The sequence below is a fragment of the Heterocephalus glaber genome, unplaced genomic scaffold (assembly GCF_053883595.1).
Source record: "Heterocephalus glaber isolate CG9 unplaced genomic scaffold, H.glaber_assembly_v1.0 deba00001497, whole genome shotgun sequence".
NCBI classification, from domain to species: domain Eukaryota; kingdom Metazoa; phylum Chordata; class Mammalia; order Rodentia; family Bathyergidae; genus Heterocephalus; species Heterocephalus glaber.
In genome coordinates this window covers 21,278,129-21,302,812 of record NW_028258320.1, presented here as the reverse complement: position 1 = coordinate 21,302,812, position 24,684 = coordinate 21,278,129, and the positions used below count along the sequence as shown (strand labels likewise).

At 32.1% G+C, this 24,684-nt stretch overlaps 1 protein-coding gene and 1 pseudogene across 12 annotated transcripts in view; both read right to left on the bottom strand.

Moving 5' to 3' along the window:
- The window catches only part of Ctnna3 (catenin alpha 3), a 1,794,873-nt gene that overhangs the window by 210,436 nt on the left and 1,559,753 nt on the right, over window positions 1–24,684 (bottom strand). The window lies entirely within an intron of this gene.
- On the bottom strand, window positions 12,294–12,986 carry LOC101724528 (V-type proton ATPase subunit G 1 pseudogene; annotated as a pseudogene).

The following is a 24,684-nucleotide window of genomic DNA, read 5'->3' as shown; positions in this document are numbered from 1 at the left end:
CAATACCAAATGGTAGCAGGGGTGTGGAGAGAAAGGAACCCTTTTCCATTGTTGGTGGGAGTGCAGACTTGTGCAACCACTGTAGAAATCAGTATGGAGATACCTCAAAGAACTAGTACTAGAGGTCCAATTTGACCCAGCTATTCCCCTGCTGGGTATCCTCCCCAAAGAATTAAAAGAATCATACCTCAGTGATGTATGTGGACCCATGTTTATAGTGGCATTGTTTGCAATAGCTAAAGCTTGGAAACAGCCCATGTGCCCATCAACTGGAAACTGGATAAAGAAGATGTGGTTTTTTATAAAATGGAGTACTACTCAGCCATAAAGGAAGAGAAACTAGAGACATTTATAGCTAAATGGATGCATATTGAGGCAATACTTTTAAGTGAAATAAAGTGAACACACATGTGTAAATACCGAATAGTTTCTCTAGTGTGAGAAACTGAAAGTGTAAATAAGCATTAAAATGATTAAAATGAATAATTGATAATTTAAAATAGGAAAAGGTCCAAAGGTGTAGGGGTGATGGGAGGGGAAGGGGAAAGGGAAGAAGCGAAAGGAAATATTATGAGAAAAGAAAAAAAATGAAAAATAAAATATGTGTAAATAGGGAAGGGTGGAGGGGGTGAAGGCCACACAGGTAATGGGGAAAAAAATAAGAACTAAGAGACATCATGTACAGGTACAAGCTCCCAATGATAAATGTAAATGTATTGTACACCTAAAATATACCAATAAAAGAATTAAAAAAGAAAGAAAATTGGCTTCAAACAGGATGTATATACTTCTCTGAGAGCAAGGCAGGCCAGGTATGTGGGGGTTTTGAGTATCACAGCATTGAACTGGTCTTTAGTTCCCTCCTTCTTTGCCAGTTATGAATTCTGGGCCATAGTAAAATTGGTGTCAGAACCCTCTCTGCTACACTGCTGCCTTTCTTGAAGCAGGTACTCTCTTAAAAACCCAGCTAAAAGAAAGCTTATTTAGTTCCAAGGCTAGTTCTCTAGCTCTACATTATAACAGAATTGAGAGGAATTCAATTTTCACATATATTATGATAAAAAGTGTCAGTGGACCTAAAAAATATCCCAGGTCTTTCCCTTTTCTTTTAAATTCCATTTTTCTTAAGCTATATTAATCACCAAAACTACTAAAGGATTAAAAGTGTTTGCAGAAAATCTATGAGTGTATATACTATTTCTAAATTATTAACCAAAAACTTATGGTGACGTGTCAAAGTTCTTACAGTAAGGGAAGAACTCTGGCAGATCATAATATAAATATTGACTATGTGGTTTTAGGTCACATACTGTTCTTAATATCTTGTGATATCAGACAAGAGCTTAGCTTTTGAGAAGATAGCTTCCTTAGAAATAAATGGATTGGAGTGATGATTTATAAAACTTCATTCAATTCTTTTGTCAGTTCTTTAAAACTATATATAGCTGGTTTAGTTACAACCTATCAGAGAAGATAATGAATATTTATTTAATAAAACTGAATCCAGTTATGGGGCAACATGTGTGTAATCTCAGCACTATAGAAGGCTGAGGAGGGAGGATCACAAGTTCAAGCCCAGCCTGAACAACTTAGTGACTTAGGAAGATCCTAAATAGAAATAAATAAAATAAAGGCTGGGAATATAGCTCTTTGTAAAAGTGCTGGCTTCAATCCCCAGTGTCATAAAAAAATAAAGAATGTCAGGATACTCTTCTTTTGAAATGCTGAATGAAAATCATTTCAGATTGCAAATTTCTTTTGGATTGCTCTTCTCTCAGGAAACTAGATACAGTATTCTAAGCTTCTTTTGCCCAGAATTATATAGAATGAGGTGAACATTCTTTATATACAGGAATTGATGACGTACTGATAACTGTGGCAACATGAATATTCTCATTGATGTGCAGGTGGGAGTATGCTATTGTTGGAAACTAATAAAGACAATGATGATGATGATGATGATGATGATGATGATGATGATGATGATGATGATAGTGGTGAAGGGGGTGGCGATCATAGTGCTGGAGTTGATAATAATAAAAGCACCAGAAGCTTACGACAAATAGATTTAAACCTCCGCCTATTACTCAGTCTACTAGGTCTGAATGGCCTAAAAAAGCCAGAACATTACTACCTTGTATATCAACAAATTCTAACATATTTGAGTTGGAAAATTTCATCATTTGCATCAATCTCTATAGCCAAAAAAACTCACTATATATCTGAATTTGTTGTTTTATCTTTACATTAAACAGTTGAACAGAACCTATCTAATCTAAAGTAATGTATTTTGTTTCTTGCAGATATTGAAATAAGAATTATAGAGAATATCTAATAATAAAACATTCTTGAAATATAGTCTTAACTGAATTTATATTTATACATAAATATGTCTTTATATTTATATAAAATATATATGTATGTGAGAGCAACTGAAACACATTAACATATTTTACTAATTATCATCTATTAGTTGTGCAATATTATGTCTTTTTTCTATGTATTGATTTGTTACTAGATTTTTATAATGCACATTTATTACTTTTATCACCAGGAGAAAAAAAGCAATAAATATTAGGAGAAAATCTGCTGAAGCTTAAATGTGCCATTTCAAGGACATGTCAGCAATAAAGAGGGCAAGATTGCAATACTCACAGCAGGGAACATAGCTGGCCTTGTCACCTTGTAATAGGTCTATCAGCATTGCATATTTGAAGCTCATGTGGACACAGACAAAAGCTTCCCCATAAGTAAGAAGAAAATGGCAACATATGTCTTCATTATCAGAGAAAACCTTAAAGAGGAGTGTTATAGCAGATACTAAAAAAACGTCCCTTATATGTCCTCAGGCTATTTTATCACACTGCCCAGTCATCTTTAGTTCTGTGGATTCATAAAAGCAGTTTCTTCATTATTTCATGCATCACATTTTCAGCATCCTGAAAACTCATTTTGAAAGTATTCTATAGCAACAATTTAGAGGAAAGGGAAAGTTGTGGTTTGCCTTCCCAGTGGATATATACATATACTTCTTAACATACAGGAAATCACATGCTTTCACATGTTGTTAGGCTGCCAGGAATAACATCAAATTCATCTATCTGTATTTGCAAAGCAATCCAAGATACAGCAATAGAGCAAAAAAATACCTGCTACATCCCAGACATGGATAGTGTGTAAGCTCAAGCAGGGCATTCAAACCTGACACCCCTATTTCAGTGAAATAAAATATGTAGAAATATAAAAGATGTTACACATTATTGGGAGTTGGCTGCTTGATAAGGTAGCAATTCAGGTCTATGCTACACTTTTGGTCATATTATTCAAGGTTACTGGATTGAAGTTTGGTTTGTGACACATAAGAATTCCCTACAATAGTAGAACAAAGTAACCTAAATTGTCAGCTTATATATAAAATACAACACTGGAATCCAACAAAACAAATGTTTGGACAACCCCTAAGGTAGAGGTACATTCTATATACAAAGAAATTTTTAAGTCTCCAAACTAAAAGGCCTATTTGTAGAAGTAAGTGAATGCACCATTATATATGACAGTCAGATGTAAGTGGCTATGAAGTAGCTCATGGGACATGCATTGTAAAAGATGAAAAATTTATGTGATCTGAAGAGAAATAGAAGTATTGGGGCATGCATTGTGCTATTTCCACACAAAATAATCCTGAATAGTGGTTAGGGCAACTGGAGTGACAAATGTAGTAATAGGCAAAATTAAACTTAAAAGTGTGCATATGTTTCTAAAAATATTAAATAGACTATAGGTTGTTGCTATTTCATTAATCAGGATTTATCCAAAAGAAAACGAAACACATATATACATTAAACTTATACATAATCACAGTACGTTTACTTGCAATATCCAAGAACTGGAAACAACTCAGATATCCAAAAACATGGGTTTACTTAATAAACTTCATTTTTTTGTTTGTACTGAGGTTTGAACTCAGGACTTTGCACTTGTGAGGCAGGCGCAGCACCACTGAGCTAAATCCCCAGCTCTAAACTTCATGTTTATTTAACAGACTATTATTCTACAATAAAAAAGGAGTGGGCTATTGAGAAAATCATGGATGGAAGTAACGATAGTTATACAGTACTCAGTAAAAGAAGCAGAATGCAAGTATGTACTGTATGATCCCATTTATAGATTTTTAAAGTTTCAAAGCATGGATGTGACACGGAGTACCAGATTAGCGGTTGTCTGGGGATTGGAGGAAATAATGATTAGATTACAATGGGCAATGAGTAAGCTTTTGGTCTTTATGTATAAGTTCCTTATCTTGATTACAGTGACAACTGTAGTGCTGTATTTATATGCCTAAAATCAAATCAAATTGCATAGTTTATTAAATGAAAACTATGCCTCAATAATGCAGTAAAAACCTGCACTTAATCAAATGTTTATATAGACACTACATAAGGCTACAACTGTTTGACATAAGATTATAATTATAACTGGGATCAAAGATTGTGAAGTTCTAATAAGTACTACAAATTCATTTTAATCAATTAATGTCTCAACATTGATAACACAATGTATTTCGATTTGTAGTGAGGGACCAAGTATTTTATTGTAATTAAAAACAAGCTTCAACTAAGAGACACTTTGTTCATGAGTTTTCACACTAGGGATACTTAGGGCTCAAGAAAGATTACAACTGTGCTAAGAATAACTTCAAATACAGTCTTTTCTATACAGATATGAATATGAAATGTCTATTGAAAAGAAACCTAACACATTATAGCAGCAATTAGAATTTTTCTATCACCTTATTGCTTATAAAATATCAATTCATGCTCTATACTTTAAAAATTATATTCAAGGCAATGGTTTCAAAAGCTATTTACACAGAACAATTCTTTATAAATAAAATTAAAAGCAATAACTTCAATAACAATAAGAAAGGGTACTGAGGAGATATTCTCAATGAAACATAAAGATGTGAATCTGGTGTGTGTGTTTGTATGTGGGGGGGGGGCATGTATGCACCCACACAATGCATACTATAAAGCCTGGATAGTCAGTCCTGTGACCCAACCCACCTAATGCAGTGTGAAAGACTACTGAAACTCATGCTACCACCCAAAAATCACAGCCAAGGGATCACTTTAATATGAAACCTTAGAGAGTTACAGTCAGATGTTGATGATAACTTACTGAAATAGCATAGACCAAATTTTGGTTAAATATGGAAGATTAAAGACAATTATATACCTACAGTTTCTCTTACATATAACTAATGTGACTATACCTATATTTAGTTCTTCTGTTGTTTGTTTGCTTCAGACAGTGTTCTGCTACTTGTCCAGGTTGTCTTCAACTCTGTAATCCTCCTGCCTCAGCCACCCTGCTTACTTCATTTTTACAATATAATATAGTAAAATTAAAACTAGAAATTAAAACTATTCATTGTAATAAATATAGGGAATGTATATTTTATTTACTATTCTTTCTTCATGCCTTTACTTTGTCCTTTTTCTTTAGTAACTTCTCTCCCTCTTATGGGATTAATCCAGAAGTAGTCATAGCTGTCATTGGCCACAAGTTGTATATAAAAGGATAAAATGTTTTTAAAAGCTTCTCAGGATGTATCTCAATGAATAATGTTAGTAGTATCCTTTTACAACTAGGAAAATAAAGGATAAATAAAACTGTAACTGGGCACTGTGGCACATATCTGTAATCCCAGCTACTTGAGAGGCTGAGGCAGCAGGGCTTCAAATTAAGAGGACAGCCTGGGCAATTTAGTGTGACCCTATCTAAAAATGAAAAATGAGAGAGGCCTTGAATTCAATCCCAAGAACCACAAAAGTCACACACACACACACACACACACACACACAAACACACACACATATTTGATAATATATACCATGTTTAAAACAGGTATTTTTTAACAACTGAAAATATATATCCTAAGCACATTTCAGCTGAGCTGTTTTCTTTTGAAACTATTTTTTTCCTTACAACTCTTGTCTTTTATTTTTATTTTTTTCATCCATTCAAGTCATTTATCGGGCCATATATTCTTTTTCCTAACATTTCTTAGTCTTTAAGAACACTATTCTCTATAGATCTCATCCACTATCAAGAAACTTAAAATAATGTTTGGGCTCCAGAAAGAAGACTGATTTAAATTTAGTTTTACAGTGAAAGAGATAATTTACTTTGGAACAAGATCCCTGTTATCAATGCATCTCATGAAAAAATTTATTTTTCTCAATATTTCTTTTATGATCCTAAAAAACTTATTTGGTCCTAGTTTCTATGTACTGTAAAACAGATAATTGCCCCTTCCTTCTTCATATTCTACATTTCAGCTCATCCTCATTGAATTGCTATGGTTGGCTCAAGAGATGAACCTGAATTTAACCCTGAATAGGCATGATGTAACAATTTGTTTGTTTGTGCTGAAGATTGAACCCCAGGCCTTTACACTGAGCAACAATCCCAGCCTCCTTGTTTATTTGTTTTGAGGTATGTTCTTGCTAAGGTGTTAAATTGCCCAGTCTGGGCATAAACATACAATCCTCCTGCTTGACACAGCCAAAGTGATGGAATTACAGAGGTGTGCCACCATGTCTGGCTACATTATTCATTTTACTGTCCAATTAGTTTTGTCACGGGTCTTTTCCAGTTCTGGACACCTGGTGATGTCTCACGAAAATTGATCTTTTTCTTCTCTTCTCTCTTTACTAAGATGTTAGTTGTAGAAAATAAAACAATGGACATTGAAATGAAAAATTTCCAGTCCTGCTACCCATAAATTATTTGTGTAGTACTAGGTAAGAATATTAAACTTCAAATTTGGTTAACCTAAATTTAGAGTTCTTGTGGGAGATATATAGTAGTACTGAAAACTTAATATACAGCTAAATGTTTAGGAAATAGTAGCTACCTTGTCATTATAATATGAATAAATATTAACTATTACTTATAGTTAATATTGTTAGAATTTGAGTAAATAATTTTAGACAGTAGTTATAGTTTTCCTGGCCCAAAAATGTACTGACTGTATGATGTCTATCATAAAATTTTAATTTTTAGAGTCTGGATCCTTCATTCTGAAACATAGGGCTCACTGTAGGTCAAAGGACTACGAAGTAAGCTCCATAAATAAGATTTATGATTCTTGAAGTACATTTTAAATATAAATTTGAGGACAGACAACTCTGAATATAATTAAATTATAAAGTGGCATCACATTTTTGCTTTCACTCAAATTCAATTTGATGTGATAATTGAAAACATGTACTAAAAACAAATCTTAAAATAGCTAGATTGGATCTAACAGAGTAAATATATTTTAGGAACTGAAAGCAATCTTCTCTTTAGAAGGCATACCTAATGAAAAAGGAGACCCAGAAAAGAGGACCCAAAAGTTGCAGGGCCTGAAATCACATGACAGGTAGTTCAAAATGGCAGAAAGCAAATTTTTCCTTGTAACCTAATCTAAATGGTAGTATAAAACAGAAGTTGCTTTGAAAATAGTAAAAATGAGAAGGGCTGTGATTTTTTCATGTATTTTATGTTTATCTCATGGAGTCTGTTTTCTGCATAAAATCTAACTCACATTATATATATATATATATATATATATATATATATGTATGTATGTATAAAATAGTGAAATATGATTCAGCTGAAGCTAGGAAACCAGAAATCCTGCCCACTTAAGGGTCTTTTTGATTAGCATGGATGCTCCTAAATTACAGATGCTTAAGAATCAGAGGTTAACAGTTAAAATTATATCAGGTTTCTTTTCTAACAAGATTCTTTTTTTTTGGTACTGGGGATCGAACTCACGACCTTGCACTTGGGAGGCAGGCGGGGCGCCACTGAGCTAAACCCCCAGCCCTTAACAAAGATTCTTATTAGCCTCCAGCCTAATTTTATAATTCATACTTAAGCAGTGGAAATTTTAAAAATACTAAATTTTATTGATCATAAATCTCTACACCTAATTTAAAACACCGATAGTTGTAGACAGAAATAGGTAATTCCCTAGTTCTTTTAACTATCCATACCTTAAAATAAAATGTCAACCTTTTTCGATTAAACATTCTAAGTATTTCCTTGATTTTTTTTCATGAATAAAACAGGCACACATATATGTAGAATGCATTATATTTACTACATTTTGCGTGTTAGCTTCACATGATCATCATTTGTATTTCAGAAAATATAGAATAATTAAGCCAGGATAAAATGTTGTAAAGTTTTACTAACTCTTTGAAATATTTACAGTAAGGGAACCAATTGAAACTTTTTGATAAAACAGATTTTCATACTTAGACCTCATCTCATTACAAAGTAAAAATACCATATTTTAGTTTTGCTTTTAAAATTAACACATATATGACATTACTGACTTCAATGTTGTATTGTAACAAACTCCTAGGAATAATAACATGAATTCATTTTACATATGATACTGTCTCTCTTCCTGTTACAAAAAATTAATTTTATACTAGTCAGAGCATGTTCTCCATATGGTGTTTCTTCAAGGAAATATGATACCTCTTAAGGGCATGTAGTGTTTAAGAACGGTAACCTGGAAATGTGTTCATGGTAGCTGAGGTGTCATTGCTCTAGGACATTGATGGCGAATCTGATGACAGAGATGAGTGACCAAAGTGCCACTTATTTATGGCAAAGTACCAACACTGTAATTAAGCCTGAATACTGTCATTTTAGTTTCAAAGCAACAATTCATATATTAACATCTTTTATCTTAAAAGAAAAACACACATGCTGTAGGTTTGCCACCACTGCTGGCTCTCATAGTGGACACAGCTTGGCAACAAATTATTTTTGAAGATCTTGGTTCTATACTGAAAGCTCCCATTCAAAGTAAACCACATGGAATTTTTACTCACCATTATCTGTTTTATATACTGTTAAATTCAGTTGTTTTTCTTTATATCTTAGAGTTTGCTTTTCTCATTTTAACATTTAGATTTAAGATATCTATTTTGTAAAATAACTTCAAAATAAATTTAGCAAAAAAGGTGCAAAATATTTCTGAGGAAAATTTTAAAACATTCCAAGCCTACAAAAATTTGCACATGGAAGTTTAGAGCAGCTTTATTCATAGTTGCCTAGATTGGAAGCCATGAAGATATCTCTTTAGTAGATAAATGGAAAAGCAAACTGTGGTGCATTCATGCAACAGAATATTATTCAGTTCTAAAAGCTATGAAAAAAAGTTATCAATCCAGGAAAATACAAAAAAGAAACTTAATATGAATTACTAACTTGAAAAATCCAGTCTGTATAAAAAACAGACATATGGTCCAATGAAATGGAATAGAGAGCCCAGAAATAAGTCAACACATCTTCAGCCAACTGATTTTCAACCATGGTTCCAGAAACACATAATGGGAAAAGGATAGGCTCTTCACTAAATGATGATGAGAAAACTTCTTCCACATGCAGAAGAGTGAAATTATATAGCTTACATAGCAACTCAAAATGGATTTCTTAAATGTAAGACCACAAACCATTAAACTAATAGGAGAAAACAAGCAGAAAGCCCCCATGACGTTGACATGTGCAATGATATTTTGGATATGACCTCTAAAGCCCAAATGGACAAATAGTATTGCAGCAAACAAAAAGCTTCTGCACAGGAAAGAAAACAACAGACTGAAGAGACAGAATGGGAAAAAATATATTTGCAAACTGTACTTGATAGGAGTTAGTATCCAAAATATATAAGAAACTCCCCCAACCCAATAGCAAGAAAATAACTTCATTAAAAAATTGTCAGAAAGCTTAATAGATAAGCATATGCAATGAACAGTTATATAGAGATCCAGAGAAAAACAATACTGAATATATATCCAAAGGAAATGAAATCAATATGTCGAAGAGATTTTCTGTCATATTTATTGCAGCCCTATTTACAGTAGTCAACGCATGGAATCAAGCTAACTGCCTACAAATAAATGAATAAAGAAAATGTAGCATACACACACAATGAAATACTATTCAAACAGAAGCCAGGAAGAAATCATGTCATTGTAACACCATAGATGAACCTGGAGGACAATATATTAAGTGAAACATGCCAGATATGGAGAGGCAAAAACTGCTCTCACTCATATGTACAATCTAAAAAAACATGACCTTGTAGAATTAGAGAGTAGGAAAGAGGTTATCTGAAGTTGGAATGGTTGAAGAGATGGAGGATGAGGTATTGTTCAGTTGATACACAATCACTGTTATGAGGAAAAGATAAGGAATTTATTGTATAGCATGCTGACTATAAATATTTATGCTACCTCATATTTGTGCCCCAAATTTGAATAGTATATCTGAAAAATAGATCTAGTAGCTCTCTCTTAAGAAATTTTGAGACACAGCAGGGGATTTAGCTCAGCTGCACAGTGCCTGCCAGGTAAGTGCAAGGTCCTGAGTTCGATCTCTGGCACCAAAAAGAAAAAAGAAAAGAAATTTTGAGACAACTTTAGAATGACAGTATTAATGAGTTCAATGATTTTAACATATTTTAAAAATTTCATCAGTCTACTCCTTAACGGTGAGAAACAGCAAAGTTTTATTTGTGGAAAATAAGTTAGTTTACATAGAAATAGTGATAGAAAATTATTACTTTGCAACCAGAGGTGTAGTGATTGATCCAACCACAAATCATTAATGGAACCTAAGGAAATTTTTTAAAGAAAAGATAATATTTATTAATTACAAAGAGAAAATTGTTTCTTTATAATGTAGACATCTGTCAGGTAACACCTTTTATTAAATATTGAAAGTTATCATTACTGGAACAAAATGATGTGCATGACAAATCCTGCTAAATGTTTAACAACAGATTCTAAAAATGCATATTTATATAAGCATAGTACTTATATAAATATTAATACAAATAGTATTAATAGAAAGGATATGTATCCCACAATTTATAAATAGTAATAAGTGATTAAGTTCCATGTAAACAATCAGTTCTCCAAAAAGTATTTTTATGACTTTGTCAAATTGTCATAACAATCTCACATTATGAGTGTAATTAATGTGTATGTTTTCCAGCATGAATATTCATTGATATTTTGTTACACTAATAAGACAAAAGTGAAACAAAGATGTATAGCAACTTGAGACATTTATGACCTGAGTTCCTTGTTTGCCAATTGGGTAATAGTTTTCTAACACTAAAAACCTATTTACTCATTTCCTGTATTTCTTGCACTGCTGACAATGTAATATCTACAGACACAACACAATTATATTTCTTGTGCATTATTAATATTAACTTCATTACTTTCTGAAAAAGCAATAGTACCATAAACTAAGCATTGAACCGAGCATTTGCTAATATTCCCATAATGGTTGATTTTAAACTACCAGAGTAAGATCACTGAAATTCATCTTGAAAATAAAGAAATTCAATATTAATTCTCATACAGTATTTTTGCCATGACACATGCAGTTATAATAAAATAATTGGGAAGTAATGCATTTTTTTTGCATGACAAAGTCTTTACTTTTACTAGTAAATGATTATCAATACACCAAATAATAAGTAACAAGTTCGAGTCCTATCATCTAGTAAATTTTTTTATTGTTTTGATTTGAGACCAGGTCTCACTAATAGTCCAAGCAGGCCTGGATCTAACTATGTAGCTCAGGCCAACCTCAAACTTGTGATCCTCCTGCCTCAGCCTCCCGAGTGCTGGGATTACAGGCGTGCACCACCACACCTGGCTCATCTAGTAATTTTGGTTATGATAAACTAAGTGCAGCCCAAGCAAATATGCTAGTATTAGCTGTTCTAATCCTTCCTCAAAATATGCTACTTTAAGGCTGGATGCTGCATAATACAAGTTACAAATAACTATTTACTACTTTTTCATAGATAAAGCCCCTGATCTTTAAGAAAGTGTAAGGGAAAAAAGTTATTTAATCCCTTGCTTTCTTTAAAGAACTGTTTTTTTTCTTTTTCTTACTAAATCTAATAAAAAAGTCAACACTGATATACATGGTGCTTGAGCTAAAAGGTATAAGAAAACAGACAACATATACTCATTAAATTTCTAAGAAATACAAGGTAAAAAGATGAAATCTTGGGAGAAAGTACTGTTTGTCCAAAGAAACTAGATATGCTACTCTCCAAAAAATGAAGGGAACTATTTATTACACAACGTAAGAAATAATTTAATGCATTTCTTAAGAACAGAAATCGACTTTGCTAAAGCTTCATATTCCGTGAGAGCAACTACAATGCTAATCCACAGAACAGGTGTTTCTTTCTTCTATCCATTGATGCGGTAAGTTTTCATGGATTTCTGGCCGGATATCACAGACAAAGGGGAGGAGGTTATCCAGGACTTCTCTGTTCTGCTGGAAGTAGATCTGGAGGATGGCCATCTTCTCCTGGGTCTCCTTCTCCACTTCACTGCTGCAGCTGCCCTGCTATCCTAAGGCCTCAGCTTCTTTGGCCTTGAACTCTTTCTCCCTCTGCAGGAGGTACTGTTCGATCTCAGCCTGAGCTTCTTTGGCCTTCTTCAGCCTCAGGTTCTTTCGCTTGCGGGCCTCGGACACCTTCTCCTCGGCCCGCTTCTTGGCCTGCAGCAGTTGCGGGATTCCCTGCGACTGGCTGGCCATGGCTGCTGCAGCTCACAGAGCCAAGTGAGGGTCCGGGAAGTGATGTATTTTAATCATTCATTATCTTTGCCTAAAATATATATTATTTAAGTATAAATTCAAGTCATTTTATTTTAGTAATTTAATAAGTACCTTAGAAAAGTCCCAAGGTTTTCAAATCAGCTCTCCAGTCCACTACTGTTGGATGTGCCTCCTGATGAGGATATAACATTATCTCTATTATATTTTATAAAATATGTTTAATGTGACTCTAATTAGGAGAAAACAAATGAGAAAATCCAGAATATAGGGCATTTAACAAGTCCTCTACCTTAGAAGGTTCAAATTTTTCAATGCTATCAAAGACCAAACAAATGAAAAAAAAAAAAAAAAAAAAAAAAAAAAGACCAAACAAATGTACAGGACTGTTCTACAGAAACAAACAAAAACAAAAACAAAAACCATAAAAATAAAAAAAATGCAAATCTTTATTATACCCAGAAAAAAGTAAAACTAGAAAAAAAAAGAGAACTAAAAATTACTTTAATAAAAATTTTAATATGGATCACATTTTAAATAATACAATATTGACATTACATTTCTTAAATGAAATAATACTGAGGTTATTTTGGAGAATGTTCTTTTTCTAGTAAGATATATATATCAGCAGAAATAAGTTTGTGCATATATATACATATTGTAATAAATGAGGTCTATTTATCTATATAGAAGGAGAGAAAACAAGGTACAACAGTAACAAGTGTTGAATCCAGGTAAAGGAACAAAAATCACTTCAAAGATGACAAATAAAAAGCTGCATAGTCTTAGAAAAGTACATTAAAGATATATAATACATACATATATTTGTGTATACATGTATGTTTGTATATTTAATTCAAATTTATAATTTTAAAAAAAAAAAGTTTGAAATTTTTATCCTAGATGCAGAATAATAAGTTTAGTTACTATTTATTGAGCAACCACTACGAGTTAGGAGCTTGGCCATTCATTTTACTTATATTCTCTCACTTAATGTTTGAAACTGTATTATAGTATTATAATTTGATTTTATAGACAAGATAATCAACTTTGAATAGAATACTTTTGACCAATGGTATTACAGTTGTTGCAATCTATAATGTCCAAAGAAAAACTGTTTTTATGTGATCAAATATTTGTATTTTATTGAAAAACAGCAAACAAAAATAGGTTAATACGTATTTTTATGATGTATTCATTTAATGGTCAAAAGTTTGATTTACAAAATTGATAGATAATGTTCAAATATTTAGACCTTTACATGCTAACTCCTCTAAATGAAAGAAATTAATCTCCACTTTTTCATGATTTCAAGTTTCTGTACTAACTGACAACAAAAGCCCAAATTCCTCTAGGTTTTCTGGTCAGATTGTTTCCCTTGGTGCTGTATGAGTTTCTCCTACTGACAGAATGAAAGGAATTCAGCAATGTGACCGCTCAGCAATGAAACCTCTGACACAATTTCTTGAGATTCATCTTAGATTTATGGCTGTCCACTTAGAGATATCATGATGCAGAAGTGTTGGGCAAGAAATAAAACTATATTTTCTCCTTTCTTACTTCAGTGAAGCACAATTTCCATTTATTCACACTGTATTTCCTCACAGAATATGTTCTTCAGACCCAAGGCTATAAATTTGGAAATATTTGTAGGCAAGATTACTGTGGGAAATTGTAGAATTCAGCTATCTAGTTGTAAGAATAGATCACAAGAAGTTTGTTAACTAAGAAAATTAAGTCATTTCTGGGAAATTCCACAAGTCTGTTTGTTAAAAGAATGCCAGAAAACTTTAAGAGACCTTGTGAAAATTTCACGGGAGAAAAACAGGTTTTCCTAGTTTTGTTATTTATCATTTCCTGGGATCAGAGGACCGTGACCCAATGACTCTACGGGTGGTAAGAGAGATACGACTCACTATGCACATCTGTGATGTTTGTGGTGGGCCCTGGGCTTGATTTTGGCTGAAGTCCTCCTGCTCTCTTGGTACCATGTGATAAGAAGAGGGCTGCGGTGTGCTCTTTGATGTACGGGATTGGTGAACGGAAACAGGGGACTTGTAAATTTGCCTGTAGCTTTTATGAGTCACTTTAAGTCACTTGTCACCAGAGGTTAAAATCAGAAAGACGACACCCAGAATAACTAAGCTGCTTTCCTACATGTATAAAAGCCTTGCTTCTTTCCTTTGTGATTGTCGAATAGTGCCAGAGGAATTAAACTGCTGTTCGTCCCCCAGGCTGTCTCCTTTTCTTTCTTTAAAAGTCAGTGCTTTCCGGGGTTCCAGGTCTCCCTCTAGAGAGACCACCAACAGACTACCACAGATGCCATTTATACCTTGCTGACCAGGAGCTGTCCCAGCTCCTGAGAGCCACCCATATCTCATATGAATGGCTCACAACTATGTACTGGTCTGAATTTTCCTCTGTTAAATAAAAGATCCTTCTTTGACTACATAATCTCAATGACTCTAATGCAAACATATTTATGAAAATTCAAGTGTCCTCAGCCCTGGCTTTCCAGGCTTTATAGCTCAAGGTTAAATTTAATAGTGAGGGATTTCCCTCCTTTGTACCTTTCTATAAAAGTATTTAGTACATGAATTTAAAATTTTCTCATATTATAAAAAATAAAGTTGTCAAGCAGAGGACATGGCCAGAAACAGAAACATTGCACAACTCTGAGTGGATCCCAGATACAATTGAGTCTGCAGGTTGTATGTAGAAATCCAGTTTGAGCATTCACTGAGATGAAGTTTGGGTAAATAAAAAGGATGGAATATCCTAGGTTGAACTCTGATAAAGGGAGTATGTCTTCATTCTGTTCTTCTTTGTCCCTGTAATTTTGTACAGGGACTAGAAGACCACTCAGGCATGCTGTATGTGAGCTTCATTAGTTCTGAAAGTTCTTTCGCTAATGAATATAGGTAGTCTCTTGCCATTGCATGGTTCCTGTCTGGGAATGTTGTTGCATATCTAACCTTAAAGCAGCCTTACAGCTTTGATATGTGGCAGGAACCAAAATTCTAGCTAACTCACTGCTACCAAATAAAAAGAAAGCTTAGAAGTCCTAAAAAGAAATACCCTAATGGTTACTCTATATCCTTCAAATTTTCACACCAAAAGCAGAGAGCTAGAGGAAGTGTAATTTTATTTAGTTAAGCCTCCTCCTTCAAGTTCCTACATTGAGAACCAATGTAATGCAATCTTTGGAGTAGAGAAACTCTAAGTAAGGTAATTTTTAAAGACACACTTTAAGAGTATGAACAAGCCAAAAAACAAAGCAGAGGGAGAAAAAAAGATAATTTAGTCTCTGACATTTACAAAATAATCAGAATAATCCATGAGGAAAAGGATAGACACCATGAACTCTATACTTCATTCTTTTTAATGATTTAGGTGCACCTGTAATATCATTTGGTACTAGGAAAGTGTTTCCTCTGACTTCATGTATTTGTTCTCTCCTGGAAGTAAAATTACCTATTGGGTTTTGGTCACTGATGAACAACATGCTTGGATATCTCCTGTGCAACAGTCTGTTCCACTCTGCAAATAGCACACTCTAGTTTAAAAGGCAATGCAAACAAGCCCTTTTTAAAAATTCCTACATGAGAAAGTGTCAGTTTATAATCTTAAACAATTATGACAAAAGTAATCCTGACTTTTCAATCTCTCAGGTAGTTTATGGACAGTATCTTCTGTCATAATTTATGCTTCCTTTCTTTTTGTTATTTAAGAGATTTTTTTTTTGCCTCTATTATTTGTGATAGTAGTTTATGAGAAGCAGGAGCTAAGGGAGATGAAAACTTAAGATCATTTAGAAATTTTTCAGAGAAAACTTTTAATTGTAGTAAAGTTTGCCAAAAAATAATTAGTTTGCATAAAAATTTAGAAATTTATTATATTAGAAATTCACATTTAATTTATCTTAAAGAACACAAAAAGCAGCAAAGAAAGGAGTCCCCAGTATTTGGGATTAAAATAAAATAAATTGCTCTCAGAATGTTAAACTAGAAAAGCAATACATAATTGCTACTATCAGAGATACAGAAAATCTGCAATTATAGAGAAAATCTCAGGCTTAAGATGAATTTAGCTTAGTTTGACTCATACATGATTAAAGATTTTAAGGGCTGAGTTGTAGAAATTATAGATTAAAGTTTGATTATTTGAGCTAGTAATCCTCCAGTGGATTATGAAACACATAAAAAGCATTTATTTATTTGGAAGTGATGAAACAAATATTGAGCATAGGACAAATCAATTTAAAATTGAACTTGGGGAATCACTAAAAATCTGAAAACTATGTTTATTCCTGATGAAGTAGTGGTTAGCAATTGATGGTAATGTGTATTTTTGAGCCAGGTATTTCCTTATGGAGAAGACAGATGTACTACAGTTAGTAAAGGTGATAGAATTAGTAAAATCTATGCATAATCAATTGATCTTTTAAATTTTTATTTCATTATAAAATGACATTTAAACCTGGATGTATTTGTGAAATATAAAGTGATGGTATAATTTATGAATACAATGCAGAATAATAAAAGTTAATTAATAATTGCATCACTTCTATTAGTTATCATTATAGTGGTGAGATTCTTAAAATTTACTTTTACCAATTTTGAAATATACATATACTATTATTAACTATATTCACCAAGTTGTGCAACTGAGCTTAAAAATTTTTCTAATTGAGATTTTTCTTATATCATTTGACCATCATTTCCCAAACCTCCAAACCCCAGACAGTAAATTTTATTCTACTCTTTGCTTCTGTGAATTCAATTGCTTTGAATTTCATGAAATGAAATTCAATGAAAACATGAAATGTTTATCTTTCTCTGACTGCTAATTTCATTTAGCAAAATGTTCTCCATTTCTACTCATGTAGTCAAAATACTAAAAGTAACAATTTTTAAGGGATGAATAGTATTTCATAAATATACAATACATTTTCTTTATCCATTCATCTTTTGATGGATATTTAGGTTGTTTCTGTAACTTGGCTATTGTGACTAATGCCACAATGGTCATGGGAGTTCACACCTTTCTTCAACAAACTGATTTTGAATATTTTGGGTAAACACTCCCAAATGGGATTTGGTTCATAAAGTAATTTTATTATTAGTTGTTTGAGAAACTTTCATACAATTTTTTATAATGGCTGGGAGATTTATATTCCAGTCAAGAGTGTTCCTTTTTCTTCACATAAACTTCTCTTAATATTTTTATCTTCACTAAACAATCTTCTGTTAATTTAGGATTCTATATAATTTTCCTATGTGTGGAAAAGATTTAAGAAAAACTAATGGGAATTTGTATGTCTTCTTGTTAGTTGCATTTCTTATTATAAACTAAATTCTAAGATCAGGTTTTGTATCTTTTTTCAAGTCAGTTTACTTAACATGATATGGTATTTTGCTAACTAAATTAGTCTCCAACTGTAGTGAATAAATTAAGATTTTTTCCTAAACAAAAAAATGTTGTCTCTTGAAGAAGTTTCAACTGCACAACTTTCCTATTGATAATGTTATTGAAATGTTCAGTGACTTTCTTTAATTTTCTTTAAAATTCACCATAGCAATTGTTATTTTTTAAATTTTATTTTATTAAAAAAAATTTTTATTTTGGTACCGGGGATCAAACCCAGGACCTTGTGCTTGTGAGGCAGACAGAGGCATCACTAAGCTAAATCCCCAGCCCTAGCAACTGTTATTTTTAACAATAGAGTACACTCAACATCTTGTTCACATAATAGTTTAGACATTTTAAAATATTTTCAGGGTATTTTTTTTTCTAGAGTACTAGAAATAGGACCTAGAGCCTCACACATGCTATGAATGATGCATATACCCACCCTTTTAATATTTTATTTTGAGACGGTCTCACCCCAGCTTGCCTTGAACTTATGATCCTACATTTCTTAGCCTCACAAGAAAGATTACACATATTTGCCACAACATTTAGCATATTTCAGTGAATTTAAAGCTTCATATCAAAGTATTTATTGAGCAATAGTGTCTGAAATAGATGAGGTAGAAGTGTTTGTTGTTAAAATTATAGTTTTTAAATTTTTTTTCACAGGGCTATATTTCCCATAACTTTTTTGAAAGACTTTCTTTTTCTGAAAAAGTGAAGTGGTTCTCAAGAAAAAAAACTTGTGGCACTGATAAAGTAAATCTGTCACTTTTCATTTTGGTAGTTAAATATATCATCTCTCTATTAAAAAGAGTAGTCCTGTCACAAATCTTGTTTCTACATATAATTAATTAAGCAAAGCTAAAATGATTAAGACACTACAAATCAAATTTAATTTAAATGACTACAATAACTTAAACAGAGACAAATGGAATGATTTCCTTATGCTTCATTACCTCTCCTAATTCCTTTTAAAACATTTCCATAGGAGAATTTCTGAGTATGGGAAAGAAGGGGTTGACAACTAGGACCCCAATTAAGCTACCAGAATAATGCCTTACCTGCAAGTGGTTCTAGGGCCTGTTCTTTCCATTAATTCCATTCTCACTGTTAACTCAACCAGACTAATTTTTTCTAATCTGATTTATTGAAAGCTTTAAGCTATATGTCATTCCTAATGTAGAGGTGTAATCTTGATTTAAATGTTTAATTAAAACTATGGCTATATTATAAATTAATAACTCAAATATGATTTTCAAATATCTCTTATAGTATGTTCTAATGATCATATTACTTCTTTCCATGAGGCATTAATGCACACAAAACAATTCTATATCCTGATAGAATCCTATATTTTATTAAAATGATTTATTTTTATAATTTTATCACTTCAGTGAATTTTATTGTATTTCTTGATTTCCTTCCTTAATACAATATCTCTAAATTTTTTTCCTACAGTTTTTACATAGATCTGAGAGAAAAAATGGCATTTATCAACATTAGGCTACATAAATTTTAAAAGCTGATACAAAATTGCACAAATGCTTGTTTTCATATTTATACAACAAAATAATTTTCAGTTATACAACTTTAGCTGAATATATTTATTTATTGTTTATTTCATGGTTTTATCTTTTCCTCTAGTTCAACATTTTAGGAGACACAATTGAATTATAACATTATGTTAGCAATTTAGTAATTTATGCGAATTTTAGTCTGGAACATCTGGAGAAAAATGTTTGTATTACTGATAGGTGAGCTTTTTATTTAATTTTTAATAGAGTGTTCAAAGAATTCAGTTGTTGAAACTACATACCATGAGGTCCACAGGGAAGCCTCGCTCCATCTCTGATATCTGCCCCAGTAACTCTCTCCCCAACACACACACATACATGCATTTTCAGGAAGCCTTATCTGTTAGTTCCTTTTTTCAGTATGTATTTCCAGAAAAAACAGTTCCACACTTCCACATTTCTTGTCCAAAAATCAGTATACTGTGTATCTATACACATCCTTCTCTTCTTTACCTTATTCACTTAATAATTTATTCTTGTGGACATTATATATCAGTAACTAGATACCTTTGTTATCCACAAATTTGGGCCTTCACACTATTCAGTATTTACTATTATTTACGAGAAGTAAAAAGAATGGTCTTTTGGCATTCTTTCTGAATTACAACCATGTGTTATTCATCAATCTACAACCTGTAAGTTCTGCTATATAACTCCAGTACCCGTTTTTCTCTTCAAAGGCCTTGTACCACACAAAGATAGGAATGCAGATTACCATCAGTTCACCCAAAAGTAAACTAGGAGGGAATAGAGAAAGTCTGGAGATATAGAAGTAGTAGAGGCACATGATTCTGAAGGCACCATTATGTCTGCTTTGGTTAGGGAATATCTACATTGCACACATCTCAGAAAGGGATCCAAGGAAGAGAATTTTGCGCTCAACTACTGCCCAGTACTACATAGAAGTGGGTACCAGTTCACAAAGTAAGCCTGAGATGATAAGACCTTCCTAGCTGAGGAAATGGTCTCAATGAAAGAGGTAACCATCTGATTTCAATGCTTGATATCAGTAAGTTTTTTCATTACACTAACATAAACCTGCTCAGCCACGTCTTATTGCTAAACTACCAAAATGGGGAAGGGAATAAATATCCAAGATCATCTGAATTTGTCTTTCTTCACAAAATTCTTATACACAATTATATATAGAAATGTAGAAAATATGAGACACAAATGTTGGTATACCAGCCTCACTCACTCTTGTATCTCAGGGTTACATTTAAGTTCCAGATCTGAATCTTCATAAAATTTAAAATACTGGCCCAGGGTCATTACTACCAGATTTAGTTGAATCTGGTTAAACTGGAAGTAGCAACTTTCTCTACTGAACATAATTAAACAATGTATGTCTAAAATAATAGAAGGAAACATGCCCTCTTCAGAAGAATATCAGGTAATTTACATTAAGTAATAAGCTTTCTGACTGACAGGAAAGACTCTAAAATTTTATATTGGTATTTATTAAACCTCTCCTACCCTCTTGATACCCAGTAGAACCTAATAGAATATTAGTTGGGGTTCTGCCATGGAGAAGAGTATAGGTACGAGGACAGGACAAAAACTACACAATTAATAGAACACTAGAACATGGAAAAATATTAATGGTTAGGCAATCTGATAGGGGTAGAAGCAGTAAGGTGTACTTTGGAAATAAGGGCCCAGATTTTCCTACAGAATCCACAGATTTTAACCTGTTAGAAAGGCATGCTTTTCTTCTGGGTATATAATCCCTCTTCTCCTTTGAATTCTATTGGAGGCTGAATTACTTGGTTGCTGATGTATTTCTTTGAGATTTAATTATTTTTCTATTTGCATCTTCATTGTTAAATTTGTAGTGTGAGGAAGAGTGCCAGTACCAGAAAAGAGTTTACAGGATTAAACTTTTAAAATAGAAAGAAATGATTTTCACCTAAGTATTAACAAATTTTCCCTAAACACTGTACTAGCTGTAGTACATTTCAGGGATAATTATTCAATGACATATAACTAACCAAAAATTCTTCATTTTTTCCTTAACTTTTCATTGCAGTATACTATTTTTAAAGTACAGCTATAATCCATCTTCTTTTTTTTTTTTTTGGTACGGAGGATCGAACTCGGGGCCTTGCGCTTACAAGGCAGGCTGCGGAACCACTGGGCTAAATCCCCGGCCCTAATCCATCTTCTTTTTAACAAGTATAAGTTACAAAGATTAAAGGAAAAGCTAATACTTCACCTCCTGCCCTTTTTTCCTACTCCATGAAGTATAAACAGCAGGAATTTTCTTATTTTATCCAGTTGTTCTATGTACCTGTATATCAGGCCGCTCACTGTAGAAAAACTGCTTTAGATTTTCGTCATCTTTGTAAAGGTTACATAATACCCTACCAACCATCCCATGGCAGTTCAGACTTTGCCTTTTGAGGGATATTCAGCTTATTTTCAGTTTTATTTTTGTCATTGTTTTTCTAGTGCATTTAATTCTGGGAAAAATACCTTTATGTAGTGCTATTTTTATATTTATAAGATAAGTTAATAAAATAATTTTAGATTAAATTTTAATTTGAATAGGGACTGATAATTTATATTTTATCATAATATACATTCCCACATACTCAATTATGCTGGATGACATCACTCTTCTTGAACATTTTTATTCACTTAAAGGGTGAAACAAGACCACATTCCTTTATTTTGTATGCTTCTGTTTGTAAATTAGATCGACGCTCATATCTTTACTGTCAAAATATTATTCTTCCTTTATAATTTACTTACTGTTGTGATAAATTGTTTGCTTTTATTAGTATTTTTAGTTCTTCACATATCCAGAACATTAATGTCTCATCATTTACAATGAAAGCATTTTTCCAATCAGAATTTTGTTCTCTAATTACAAAATATGATGGCCTATAATTTGATGCAGTTAAATAAGCCTAATATTTACTCAGATACCAATATTACTGGCTCCTTAATCTTACACTTTATATCCTCCAGAATTGTTAAAATACAATTGCTACTATTTTTAAGTCATCTAAGATAACATATTGTAACAGGAATGGACTAAGATAGATACATAGAGTGACAGATTTTAGGCATAAGCATATATATGTATATATATATGTAATCATTTTATATGAGATCAAAATTATCATATATCACTTAAATTTTAACCCATTTATAGATTACTATTAAATAGATAAATAGCTGGCTTTTTTTTGCTTTACATGTAAGTATTCAATTAAGTCAGCTATATTACTATCCCTATATTACTATCACCCTATCCACAGAAAAAAGTGTTTTGAAATTCGTTATGTAATCATATATTTCTCATATTAATTTGTTTTCATAGATTATCCCATTAGTTTTACCTAATATACAACCATCGTTCTACTTCTAGAATAAAGTATTTTGGATTACAAATATATTCTCACTAAACAGTTAAATTTTATGTACACTATAATGTTGACATTTTAAATCATAACTAAAACTGTTTTATTGTTTTCATTATTATGCACATCTACTGGATTATTAATAACATTTTTATAAAATGAATTGAGCTGATTATTATCTCATGCTTTATACCTTAATAACAATAGAAAAACCTATTCATCTCTAATGATAAAAATACTTAAGCCATAAAAATTATACTTTGTCTTTATTTATAGTGGTAAAACTTCATGTATTTCAAACATTGATAAGAACTTTTTATTCATGTTTTCTAAATTTCTTGAGGTTATACTAGAATAACATTACCATAATCTTTCTAATCCAAAATATAATTTATTTGACTTGTTTGCTTTAATGGTATTTACTACATTACATCTATCATGAGAGGGAGGAAAGAGAGAGGGACTAAAAGGAATGATCCAAGATATGTACATGCACCAACTCCACACAGAAAGTGTAACTATTATGAACAGCAAACATGTACTAATAAAAACATTTTAAATTTATTTTACTTCCATTTCTTTGTATTAGATTAGTTTTTCTACTTCCTCTAATATAATATTTTTTTTGCTTATTTTGATCTAAATTCTTAAGATATAAGCTTATCTTTAATAGTTTTACAAAGGCCATATTATTATAATGCCATATAATTTATTATTATAAGTATACATTAATTTTTCGAGTTGTATAATCATCAGCACAATTCCCAACCCCTATTCCAAGTAAACATTGATCTGCTTTTTCTCACTGTAAAAATGTCTGTATTTCCTAAACAGCTCACATAGAATCATACAATATTTAGTATTTGGGGACTGGATTCTTTCATTTAGCTTGACTTGTGATTGATCCATGTTGGAGCATATATCAGAGTTCTTTTGTTTTTATTGCTGAATAGTGTTCTGTCATTTGGGTAGGTCACATATGTTTACCACATTGGGTGTACCACATTCACTGACTGATGGATATTTGATTTGTTCTACTTTCAGCTATTTCTTATAAAGCTGCTATGTATATGTATATGTATACAAGACTTTATGTGGACATATCTTATCAGTTTGCTTGAGTAAATACCTAGGAGTAGACTTGCTGTATCATACGATAGTTTTACAATTAATGTTTTCAGTAACTGTCAAAGTAGCTCTACTATTTTACATTCATACCAGAAATACAGAAATACAGAGAAGATCCAGTTTCTCATTTTCACTCCAAACATTTGTTACTGTCCATTATTTTAGAATGCAGAGCCATTTTAGTGGGTGAATGATGGTATTTCATTTTGGTATTAATTGGCATTTCTCTAATAACTAATTACTGACTTTCATGAGTTGACCTTTAGTTAACTTTTGTTGAAAAAAATTTTATCAAATCCTTTGGCTATTTAAAACATTGAGTTGTCTTATTGGTTTTATAAAAGTAGTTTATCTTTTGAGGCGCAATTCCTTTGTTAGACATAGTAGGCAAATATTTTCTCACAATCTGTGGATTGTCTTTTCATTTATTTACTATCTTTCAAAGCATGAAAGTTTTTAAGAAATATTTGCCCAAATAGTATTTTGAAAATTTTTTCTTGTTTTCTCTCTAGTTTGTCTTCAAGATTTACCTTTTA